This window comes from Eubalaena glacialis, chromosome 4 (genome assembly GCF_028564815.1).
Source record: "Eubalaena glacialis isolate mEubGla1 chromosome 4, mEubGla1.1.hap2.+ XY, whole genome shotgun sequence".
Classification (NCBI taxonomy): domain Eukaryota; kingdom Metazoa; phylum Chordata; class Mammalia; order Artiodactyla; family Balaenidae; genus Eubalaena; species Eubalaena glacialis.
Window position 1 is genome coordinate 125,562,118 of NC_083719.1, and position 12,908 is coordinate 125,575,025.

The 12,908-nt window shown below is 37.9% G+C and overlaps 1 protein-coding gene and 1 pseudogene across 1 annotated transcript in view; one reads left to right on the forward strand and one right to left on the reverse strand.

Moving 5' to 3' along the window:
* Window positions 1–12,908, reverse strand: part of LOC133090055 (seminal plasma acrosin inhibitor A1-like) — a 142,741-nt gene that overhangs the window by 96,078 nt on the left and 33,755 nt on the right. The gene's annotated exons all lie outside the window — the stretch shown is intronic.
* On the forward strand, window positions 4,391–5,299 carry LOC133090054 (mortality factor 4-like protein 2; annotated as a pseudogene).

Genomic DNA, 12,908 nt, shown 5'->3' on the forward strand with positions numbered 1-12,908 from the left:
AGAAACTGGGCATAGAGGGAACCTACCTCAACATAATAAAAGGCATATATGACAAACCCACAGCCAACATCATTCTCAATGGTGAAAAACTGAAAGCATTTCCTCTAAGATCAGGAACAAGACAAGGGTGCCCACTCTCACCACTATTATTCAACATAGTTTTGGAAGTTTTAGCCATGGCAATCAGAGAAGAAAAAGAAATAAACGGAATCCAAATTGGGAAAGAAGTCGTAAAACTGTCACTGTTTGCAGATGATATGATACTACACATAGAAAATCCTAAAGATGCCACCAGAAAACTACTAGAGCTAATCAATGAATTTGGTAAAGTAGCAGGATACAAATTTAATGCACAGAAATCTCTTGCATTCCTATACACCAACAATGAAAAAACAGAAAGAGAAATTAAGGAAACACTCCCATTTACCACTGCAACAAAAAGAATAAAATACCTAGGAATAAACCTACCTAAGGAGACAAAAGACCTGTATGCAGAAAACTATAAGACATTGATGAAAGAAACCAAAGAAGATACAGACAGATGGAGAGATATACCATGTTCTTGGATTGGAAGAATCAATATGTGAAAATGACTATACTACCCAAAGCAATCTACAGAATCAATGCAATCCCTATCAAATTACCAATGGCATTTTTCACAGAACTAGAACAAGAAATTTTACAATTTGTATGGAAACACAAAAGACCCCAAATAGCCAAAGTGATCTTGAGAAAGAAAAACGGAGCTGGAGCAATCAGGCTCCCTGACTGCAGACTATACTATAAAGCTACAGTAATCAAGACAGTATGGTACTGGCACAAAAACAGAAATATAGATCAATGGAACAGGACAGAAAGCCCAGAGATAAACCCATGCACATATGGTCACCTTATCTTTGACAAAGGAGGCAAGAATATACAATGGAGAAAAAACAGCCTCTTCAATAAGTGGTGCTGGGAAAACTGGACGGCTACATGTAAAAGAATGAAATTAGAACACTTCCTAACGCCATACAAAAAAATGGCCTAAATGTAAGGCCAGACACTATAAAACTCTTAGAGGAAAACATAAGCAGAACACTCTATGACATAAATCACAGCAAGATCCTTTTTGACCCACTTCCTAGAGAAATGGAAATAAAAATATTTTATTTTTCCTAGAGAAATAAAATAAACAACTAGGACCTAATGAAACTTAAAAGCTTTTGCACGGCAAAGGAGACTATAAACAAGACAAAAAGACAACCCAAAGAATGGGCAAAAATATTTTCAAACGAAGCAACTGACAAAGGATTAATCTCCAAAATATACAAGCAGCTCATGCAGCTCAAAATCAAAAAAAACAAACAACCCAATACAAAAATGGGCAGAAGACCTAAACAGACATTTCTCCAAAGAAGAAGGATTGCCGACAAACACATGAAAAGATGCTCAACATCACTATTCATTAGAGAACTGCAAATCCAAACCATAATGAGGTATCACCTCACACCGGTCAGAATGGCCATTATCAAAAAATCTACAAACAATAAATGCTGGAGAGGGTGTGGAGAAAAGGGAACCCTCTTGCACTGTTGGTGGGAATGTAAATTGATACAGCCACTATGGAGAACAGTATGGGGGTTCATTAAAAAACTAAAAATAGAACTACCATATGAACCAGCAACCCCACTACTGCACATATACCCTGAGAAAACCATAATTCAAAGAGTCATGTACCACAATGTTCACTGCAGCACTATTTACAATAGCCAGGACATGGAAGCAACCTAAATGTCCATCGACAGATGAATGGATAAAGAAGATGTGGCACATATAGACAATGGAATATTACTCAGCCATATAAAAGAATGAAATTGAGTTATTTATAATGAAGTGGATGGACCTAGAGTCTGTCATATAGAGTGAAGCAAGTTAGAAAGAGAAAAAGAAATGCCGTATGCTAACGCATATATATGGAATCTAAAAAAATGGTATTCATGAACCTAGTGGCAGGGCAGGAATATGGATGCAGACATAGAGAATGGACTTGAGGACATGTGGGGGGAAGGGGAAGCTGGGACTAAGTGAGAGAATAGCATGGACATATATACACTACCAAATGTAAAATGGATGGCTAGTGGGAAGCAGCCGCATAGCACAGGGAGATCGGCTCGGTGCTTTGTGACGACATAGAGGGGTGGGATAGGGAGGTTGGGAGGGAGGCTTAAGAGGGAGGAGATATGGGGATATATGCATACATATAGCTGATTCACTTTGTTGTACAGCAGAAATTACCACAACATTGTAAAGCCATTATACTCCAATAAAGATGTAAAAAAAAAAAAAAAAAAAAGAGTGCCTGATAAAACCCTAGAAAAGAACTAGAGTTCTGAATGATGCTTATGGAGAGCTCTGGAAAATACTGGATCACTACCAGTTGCCAGACTCCTAGGCACCTCTTTCCTGGGACGTGAGGCATTTAACACTCAAAATAGGCTCTGAGGTTAAAACAGCTAAGGTCAGGCCCAGGCAAGTCCTCCGTGACTCATCCAGCAACAAGCTTGGCTTTGGGGTTTCAATCTCCCTGCTCCCAGTTCCTGAATCACATTCCTCATGCGGGAGACCCCAGCCTGAGGCCCCACCTCTGTAACTGGCCCAGCATCCAGACCCTCTGGCTCTTTATACTTCCAGGTTGTGCTCCTTGCTTCTCTCCTCCTCTCTGCTTTACCTCTCCTAGAAATGAAGCCCAGTGGCAGACACCCCAAAATAGTGGCAGACTTCTGCTGTGGTACTCACCTCCCTGGTCCCCCTGTCTCTATTTAGACTGCCTGTCTGTGCTCCAGTTATTTCCTGTTTATCTCTGAGGCCCACAGATTGCCTGAACTACCATCTGCTTGCTGCCACACCCTTTAGATATGAACATGTCCTCCGTCAGACTGAAATTATTTGTGATACAATGGTTAGATGGTGACCATTTTGCAAAATCGCATATACAAATATCAAATCATTATGTTGTACATGTGAAGCTAATATAATATTATATGCCCATTATATCTCAGTTTTTAAGAAAATACAGATAAATGAAAAAAAAAACCTAAGGAAACAAAAAAAAAAGATGCAGGGTATTGGAGATAGAGAACTTTGGAGTCAAATCTAGATTTGCTACTTATGAGTAACCTTGAGTTAGTGATTTAACCTCTGAGTTTCAGTTCTTGTGTTTCAAAATGGGGGCAACAGCAGTTCCTTACAGACTGGTATAACCAATGTACATACAGTACATAATATTGTGCCTGGCACATAATTAGCATAAATGAATGAATGAATGAATGAATGATTTAAAAAATAATAACAACAGGAACATGTGGTTGTCCTAAATTTGTCCCCTAAGCACAATGCGTGGTTCTATTTCAGGTTCTGGCCCCTCACTGTCTTCTCCCCAGCCCCACCGTATCACCCCTGCCTGACCACATCCTAAGAGTCAGCATTACGAACCCCCTGTTAGGGCAGAGCGTCACTGTTACAGCCACAGAAGTCAGCGAAGTAGTTCTGACTGCAGTGAAACAAAAACACACAATCTTCCATCAGGGACTTTAAAAAAGTCTTTTTAAAACTGGTCCTCATATTTGGTTAAAAAAAAAAAAAAGAAAAAAAGAAAAACATATCTTTTGGTTTTGAGCCCCAAGAGCAGGGGCTTGGGTCCTGTTCATCTTTGTGTCTAAAATGGATATTTGTCTATTTGTTTCTCCACTACCTGAAAAATAGTACGCAGTGCCTGACAAACATCATATGTGTAATTTTTAACCTGTCATGAAAGAAAATGTTAGAACAAACTTTGGGTGAATATAATCAAGGCCACATACTCAACATCCTAATGGCATTAGGGGTCCCACACTAAATTCTGCCGGAAAAATAACAAAAGAAACCAGTATTAGCAAAGGGCAGAGAACAGGAGAACTAAATTCCTCCACAGATAGACAAACGTTTCTAGAGTCTGTGGCTGCATAACTGTCTTTGCTGGAGGAGAGGAAGACTGGTTGAATTAGGTGGGAGCTGGCAGCAGGAGTAGCAGTAAAGAATGGGAATTAGGGGCATCTAGTGGCAAACTCCAATGGTATAATCCTCACCCAGAGAACTTTCTGGAAAATTAACTGAGTGTGTACTTGCCTGAAGAGCACTCTGCTTGGAGATCAGGACAAAATGGCTACCATCAGAAAAGCTAAGTAAGCTGTATAGTGAGGACCAGAAGATCTGATCCTGATTGCAGCACATCCCTGATTACAGAGTCTTGGGCTGTGTTTCTCACCTCATCTCTCCAGACCGTCCCAGAAGATCTGTAAGTTTCCATCTGGGAAAACATTAGGAGTTCTTGGAAGCGAAAGAAGGAAGAGGATTACTGGTTGGAATAAAAACAGTGTTGAGTGAGTTCCAGAAAGCAGGGTTCTCAAACTCGTGGACAACAAACTGCAGAAGAAGACAACTTCAGAAAACCAACTAGAAGCAACATGCAGAGAAGTAAGATGAAGGGGGCCTCCTCAGGAAAAAAGACAGCAGGTCCCCAGCAGAAATCTGGAATCAGCACTCCCAGGTAGATGGCGGGGATTGCTCTGCAGAGAACCCCCTTCAGCGTCCGTGAGGAAGACAAGAAAGGACAGAGGACCCCTGGGAACAGAGGTGGTGGCAGCACCAGTGAAGCACCTCAGCCACTTCAGAAGAAAATGGCCCGGGCAGACCCCACTGTTGAAAGTGAGGAGCCATTTAAGAATAGAATGGAAGTTAAAGCGAGGATTCCAGAAGAATTAAAACCATGGCTTGTTGAGGACTGGGACTTAGTTACCAGGCAGTAGCAGCTGTTTCAACTCCCTGCTGAGGAAAATGTAGATGCCATTCTGGAAGAGTATGCAAATTGTAAGAAATCACAGGGAAATGTTGATAATAAGGCATATGCAGTTAATGAAGTTGTGGCAGGAACAAAAGAGTATTTCAATGCGATGCTGGGCACTCAGCTACTCCACAAATTTGAGAGGCCCCAGTATGCTGAAATCCTCCTGGCTCACCCTGATGTGCCAATGTCCCAGGTTTATGGGGCACCACACCTATTGAGATTATTTGTAAAAACTGGAGCAGTGTTGGCATACCCACCCCTTGATGAGAAGAGCCTTGCGTTATTGTTGGGCTATCTGCATGATTTCCTAAAATATCTGGCAAAGAAGGCTGCGTCTCTGTTTACTGCCAGTGATTATAAAGTGGTTTCTGCTGAGTACCACCGAAAAGCCCTGTGAGGGTCTACTGTCCACTCACTGTTAAGTCTGGTATCTGTAAACACTCTTTTTGTTCTTAGTCTTTTTCTTATGTAATTGATGCCCTTTAAAACTGTTAATGTATAACAGGGTTTATGTTTCAGTTTGTTTTCTGTTTTGTTCTAAACAGAAAATAAAAGGAGTGAAAGCTCCTGTTCTCATTTCAAAGTTGCTACTAGTGTATGCAGTAATTAAGACAAAGAAGAAACATTCACTAGAACATTTTATTGCCTAGTTGACAACACTGCTTGAATGCTGGTGGTTCTATCCCTTTGACACTACACAATTTTCTAATATGTGTTAATGCTACATGAAAAAATGCCCTGATTCCTAGTGCCAAAGGATCAACTTAATGTATATACCTGAAAACCCATGCGTCTGTGATCTTTTTTCATGGTGCATGAAGTAAAACAGCCCATCCTCTGTAAGTCTATGTTGTTTCTTAGGCATTCTATCTCTGCTCAAATTGTTGAAGGATGGTGGGTTTTTGTCATGGTTTTTGTATTTGAGTCTAATGCACATGATAGAGGCAATGCATTATTGTACAGCCACGGTTTTCTGGAGAAGTTGATATTTTAGGAATTGTATTTCAGATCTTAAATAAACTTTGTTTCTAAATTTCAAAGCAAGTAAAAAAACAAGAATGGAAATTAGGAAAGAGGCATATAAAAGACTTATAGGATTTCATATAAGATATAAAAGATTTCAAAGATACAGCTTGTGCTATTTCTTATACTGTGTGATAGATATATGAGCATTTGTGTTGTGGTTGTTAGTATTATTATTATTCTTTAAACTGTATCTGTGTATTACATACACTTGCATGTATGATATACGACAAAAGAGAGAAAAGACAAGGAGGAAAAAGAGAAAAAAAAGTAGATGTTCTCAGGTATAAATTGGCTCTGAGTTTGAGATTTGCTAAGTGAAAAGGATCAACATGTTTACCTTTAAGGCATTCTTTCTTCTCCAATATCTACATGCCTCTTTGACACTTTTTTTTTCTCAAGGACAGAGACTGACTCCTCTCCAGAAACAGTCCTAAATAGACTAGGAAACTAACCCAAGACAGAGGCCCACTTTATAGAGAAAGTGATGCAGGCTGGAGTAGTGCATTATGTTACTCAATGGCCTGAATATTTCTGCTTTCTCTGTGAAAATTCCCACGAGAAGCAAAGCAAAGACTCAAGGGCATCTTGTGACAGAAACTGTTGGTCAAAAAAAGGACCTCAAATATTGATCCAGTGATTCAGAGACTTCTGGGTATCACAGACCAGTTAAATTTCTTTTTCATAATTATCTATTGCCAATTAAAGTAAAAAGTACAATATAAATCCAAGACAAAAAAAATCACCCACTATCTTTAGGAAGCTTATCATTTTATCACTTATCTGTATATAGATAGAGTTTCCTATATTGGCAGTAATATCATAAATACAATTTTGTGTTCCATTTGTTTAATGTTATACCATAAGAATATTTTTGATTTTTCTTGTTTCTTTCTTTTCCCCCCATCTTCCTAAAATGACCAGTATAAACAGTAACCTTAAAAAAATTTAGCTGGGAAAAAATAGGAAAACTAATGTAGGGTTGCCAATTTTGTCCTATAAAGACATTGGTAAAAATTATAATCCACTTTCATAATTGTTTCATAATATGAAATATTATATAATAACAGTTGTAATTTTGCACTATTTTTATTACTAAATGGTTCTTATTTTTTCTCATTTTGCCTTAGAATGGCCAAAAATCTCATCTGAACCAGGTACTAGAATTTAAGAACCACTCATGAAGACCAGTGGTCCTCAAACAGCATTCTTTTTTTTTGTTTTTCCATACCACTTTTAATTTTACTATTTTTTTCTTTTAGTTAAAATTTACATAAATTGAAATCACAAATCTTAGCTGCACTATTTTGACAACTGGACATGCCTTGGTAAAACACATCCCTTTCACGATATGGAATATTTCCACCTCCCCAGAAAATTACCCCCAGACTCTCCTCCTCTTCCAAGAGACAACCACAGTTCTGCGTTTTATTTAACCTTAGCTCAAACAGCATTCTAAGGAACTGTTGTAAGCCTCTGGGGTTGCCCAAACAGCACAATAAGGAAAAAGCAGGCCCAGCAAGTCAGAATCCTCTATTCCCTCTTCAATTCAGATACATTTCTCTTTCATGTATTTATTTATTTATTTAAATTGAAGTATAGTTGATTTACAATGCTGTGTTAGTTTCGGGTGTACAGCACAGTGATTCGGATATATATGTATATATGTTCTTTTTCAGATTCTTTTCCCTTATAGGTTATTACAAAATATTGAGTAGAGTTCCCTGTGCTATATAGTAGGTCCTTGTTGGTTATCTATTTTATATATAGTAGTGTGTATTTTAATCCCAACCTCCTAATTTGTCCCTCCCACTGCCCTCCACAGTGCTCTTTCATTTCTTTTTACATTGGGTTACAGACATTTTTTTTTTCTTTTTCTAAGAATATAGGTAGTAAGGAAAAAGCAAGAGTCAAGAACTCTGATCAAGGACTCAGCAGAAGACTATGTGTGGCTTCATTTTCTTCATAGGTATACCAGGGGCACATGTGCAGGAGAGTAGGTGAAGTTGTGGTCAGCAAGCGGGTAGCAGAAGTTAAGGGGCCAAGAAATAAGTCTCAGCTAAAAGTCTAAAACACTGTACTAGTGCCTAGTTTGGGGGGAACAATGAAATAATAATAGATACTTAATCAGAATGCATATTCCTCTTGGAAAGAACTCTCATCTCCATGGAGAAGGGGCATACATTTCCCAGTCTCTTCTTCATGATGATCTCTAGCTAGAGCAGACTTGAAGCCATACAACACTGGAGGCCAGAGATGGAATTATTCCATGATGCATATGACAATGTATATCTTGAAGTCTAAGATGCCAATTGTAAAACATACCTCTGTATGTTTGGTAACAAGTTTATATATGTCCTTTTTCTTAGGGAAAAAGTCTCTTTAGGGAATATAGGCTCCAGAACGTAGTCTTTAAGCTAGCTGCTTATTGCTTCTCCCAAAGAGAAGGGGCTACAGATGAATGGGTTGACGACAAATTAATGGGAATATACCAGTGTTAATGAATCACTGGGATAGTGGGGAAGCTTCCCACTGAGAACACCAGTTCCTAAAGAGTTTTCCTAAACTTTATGCCATGCTACTGAAATATACAAGTCAGGACTGAGTATTTTGCAGCTTATGAAAAGTGCACTTGGATTACTTCAATGGAGAAGGCAATTCTGTACTTCGATAAAAGTACAGATGCATGTGGGAAAGAGTAAGTCATTTCCTTGCCACAAAAAGGACTTCAGTTATAGCCTGAAATATCCTTCACTAGTACCATTTCAGGAGGCAAGAACCATCTTCCATACTTCTAGTATCCATCTAAGCAATGTTTTTTTTTCACTTAGACTCAGAAACAAGGTATGAGATGAAAAATCCCCCAGGAGATTAACATAAGTGTTCAACCTGAGGGTTTGGTATTTTTCCACTAGCCCATGAAGCAGAGGCTTACTTCCCATTAAAAAACCTGATCAAACAGGCTTAGGGTACCTAGCTAATAGGAAATCACTGGTAGGCACACATCAGCTTGCTGAATCTTCAGGTAAGCTAAATACCAATGGAATGATATTGAAGCAAATCCTTAAGGAATGCTAGTGGAATGCCTGAGAAGACTAAGGGATGGGGACTGAATTTCTCCTTCAGAAGTATCATGTATTGTTACTGTTACCAACTGGATACAAAATAAGGCCTTATGTCAGAGATTGACCAAAAGGAGCACTGGGAGAAAGTTATAGAAAGATTCCCCAGCTCCATCACTGGATAGTTATTTGAACTTGGGCAAGTTTTTAGTTTCTCTGGCTCAACTTCCTTTCTTACTAGTTATGTTGGCATTCTGTTTGTACCCATTTCATACAATTTTTGTAGGGATTAAATGAATTCATGAATGATAAGTGCTTAGAATATTCATGGTATGGTACAGAATAAGCACTCAACAAGTGCTAATGTTACTGTTAAAAATATATATAAAATATAAAAATATAATACAATCCTCATACTCAATGCAGGAATTGCCATTACAGGATTCCTAACAGATATTCATGCAGTTTCTTCCGGGTCCCCTTGAGTGGAAGGAGCTCACTCCTTCCTGAGACAATGGGCAACTCTTAGTATCAAAACTTCTTATTTTTATCAAGCTTAGATTTACCCCATATTATTTACCCTCTCACTTGTCCTAAATATAGCCCTTGGAGCCACAAATAAAAAGACTAATTGGGAAACCTTTCAGTATTTTAAAGACAGTTCTTTTGTACCTCCTGAGTTTACTAATATTACTTGAAGAAAACCCTGAAATAGGTTCTATGCTAAGTGCTTTACATAGTGACCTCATTTAATTCGCAAAACAACCCTAATAATAAATTTATATAAATATAAATGAAAGTGTTTATAATATTTACCACTCTAAGTCTAGCACCTAATTTAGTTCTAAAGCATGACAGGAGTTCAAAAAAAAAAAAAAAAGAGCAATAAGTTAATGAATGAATATGCTTTTTTTTTTCACTTAAGAAAAATAAGGTTTACTGATGACAGGTACGCTGTCCAACATGAATAGGAAATGGTAGGGTTACGATCAACAAGAGCTCTGTTTGACCCTACAGCTCAAGCTCTCAAACACTGCTGCACTATGTTCTGTAGACAACATCATAATCCTATCCCCTTAGCAGCTCATCCGAACAGATTCTGGCTGTCTTTATTCATTTCCGGGGACATAAACTTGAGATCTCTGTTGCACAGCCTTTCCAGGCCAAAGGCACTATGTCCATTAGTGTTATAGAGAATGTCTTCTAGCCCCTGAACTCAAAAGGCAAGAGTAGCTGCCAGTGGTCTTGTCATAGAGCCATGGAATGGCTCTTTGAAACTGTCATTTTCCATTGTCAAGAATTTCCTTGTCGCATTTAGCAAACGTCATAAATGAAGAATGTTTTGTTGAAATATTGATTCAAGATAAGTAAGTTACTTCCTAATGTTTGGCATAGTGAGAAGTGCAAATGCTGCCCTTCCTTTGGACAATGTCAGTGCAGCTGACGATATCACTAGCTAAGTATACCCTTTGACACTGAGCGTGACTAGCTCTTGATACATCAAACTGTACTTGACTTCTTAGGGTTGGCCCTGTTTGGAGACAAAGCAATCATGGTCAAAACATGAGGGACAGCCCAGCTTCTGTACCATGGGATTCTTAAGATATCCACATGGACCCTTATATTGGTGCTTGAGGATGCCAGTGATCTTCTCCTTTGGAAACTTGAATAAACAGCTTCCAAAAAAGAATAAGTATATTCACAATAGACATTCAGCTAGTTCACTCGCTAGCTCCATTTGCACCACAAAATGTGGGGCTCTCAAGAAAGCCATTTTCTACTGTAGAGCACGCATCACTGCTTAAGCCTTGTCAACAAAGATCAATGAATGGATCCCTCTGCTTTGTGTCTAGTCTGGAACAGATCTGCAAGCTTCCAGTTGATGAGGACTTTGAGTAAAGGGCCGAGGCAGCTGGTGCTGATAGCCATACTGATCACTTTATCAATGAATGAAAATGGCACTCTTGCAGAAAATGAGTACTGAACCCAGGAACCTGTCTCTAAGACTTATTTCAGACATTTACTAGTTCTAATATTTTAGGCAAGTTATTAACTTATTTAAGACCCAGTTTCCTCTTCTATAAACTGGAGATGATAGTAATACCCAACTCAGTCTTACATGTGAATCAAATAACATAATATATGTGAAAGCACTAGGAATTGTTTATGCACCATCCAAATGTAAAGTAGAATTAATTTGGGTCATATTATATAATCATCATTTACAAGGAACTCTTTCCCATGATTCATTAAGTCTTTTAAACCTGTTCTAGGGTCCTGTTCTGGGAAGTAACTATTTCTTAATAGAGATGACACATCTGGCCAGGATGTAATGCAAACGTCAAATGGGCTAGGCTGATAATAGCAGATCACCTCTGTTGATTCCACCTTACTGCCCTTGGTCACTTTCAGCATCATGGGAGCAACAGCCCCACTTGGTACCAGAACATTCATTTATCTTTAGAATCTCAACTAAGAACCTGTGTCCAGGAAATTCTGAGATTCTTCCATCTCAAAAATGAGCAAGTCTGTTTTGTTTTTGTTCTAAAGCATTTCTCTTTCTCCATCATGAAATCACTGAATCATATAATCTCAGTTTTGGAGTGGACCATAAAATTCATCTAAACCAACTTCCTAACTATGTAAGAAAGCTTCCTGGGAGATCTCTGAGAAGTGAAAATCATCTGGCTTCTGATTTGATGCAAAAAAATCTCTTTTCAAAAGAAAAGAAAGAAAAGAAAAAGCACAAACCAGCCCATTCATGACCTGAGTCAATAGACTATTCTTACTTTATTTAGTAGAAATCAACATTGACTCAATTGTCATCTATGACTGATAAAAGATTTTAAGAATTTAAAAATATATCACTTATTTGTCCATCCCATATTTATTGAATACTGAATATGGCCTGGCATCACTTACTAGACTAACCACTCACAATGATGATCACCTTCCCAGTTCAGGGTCCTTTTACCTGTACTCCATTCTCAATCCAAAAGAGTATTCCCACCTTTGCTGAGTGAGTGGAACCTGAGTATTATTCTGATCCAAAGCCTTGAAGAGAACCCCATGTCAGCTGGCAGAGACTAAGAACTGAAGTAAAACTCAGATTTTTCCAAAAACAATTGATTTTCATTATAGAAAGTGGTCACTTCACAACATGTGGTATAGAATTACTACTTTTATATAACCTCAGAGTTGGTATGAATTTTTCTATCTCAAAATCAAAAGGTCTTCCATACATCTTTTACTATGTAAAAGATGTAATTTAGGATAACTTATCTAGAATCAGAGATAAATCTGATATGCTACATAACTTTGTTATGAAGCTGAGTATTTACCCATTTAAGTGTCAAAGCTGCTTCTATTAAAAGAATTTCAGATTCAAACCATTATTAAAGGGAGTCAATATAGCATACAGTCAAGCGTACCGGCTTTAGAGTCAGAATTCTGTTGGTTCCCAGCTTTGTCACTATGTGACTAGAACAAATCACTTTAATTTTCTGGACCTCAGTCTCCTCATTTATACTGTAAGGATTGTTATAATACCTACCTGTTTGAATTGCTGTGTGCTTAAATACTATAACTTTTGCAAAGAGCTAAACATAGCCCTTCGTACACAGCAAGAATTCTAGGATGTTTAGCTAGTATTATTATAAAATGTCATGTTTCCTTACTCATCAGGGGACGAAGAACATGATTTAAACTTTTCATTCAGAGTGAAAATTATTAATATAATTTAGAGAATTCCTATATGTGGAAATAAAAACTTTCAACTAAGTGACACCCTTAATTAATTCTCTTTGAGGTTAAGCCTCATAAGTAAAAGAGAATAATACATTAGCATAGAAGTTAAGAATACGTACTTTGAAGTCACAGACTTTGGTTCAAGTAATAGGTTCATCAATTACTAGCTGTATGGTCTTAGAAATTTTACTTAACTTTCTGTTTGGGTCTCC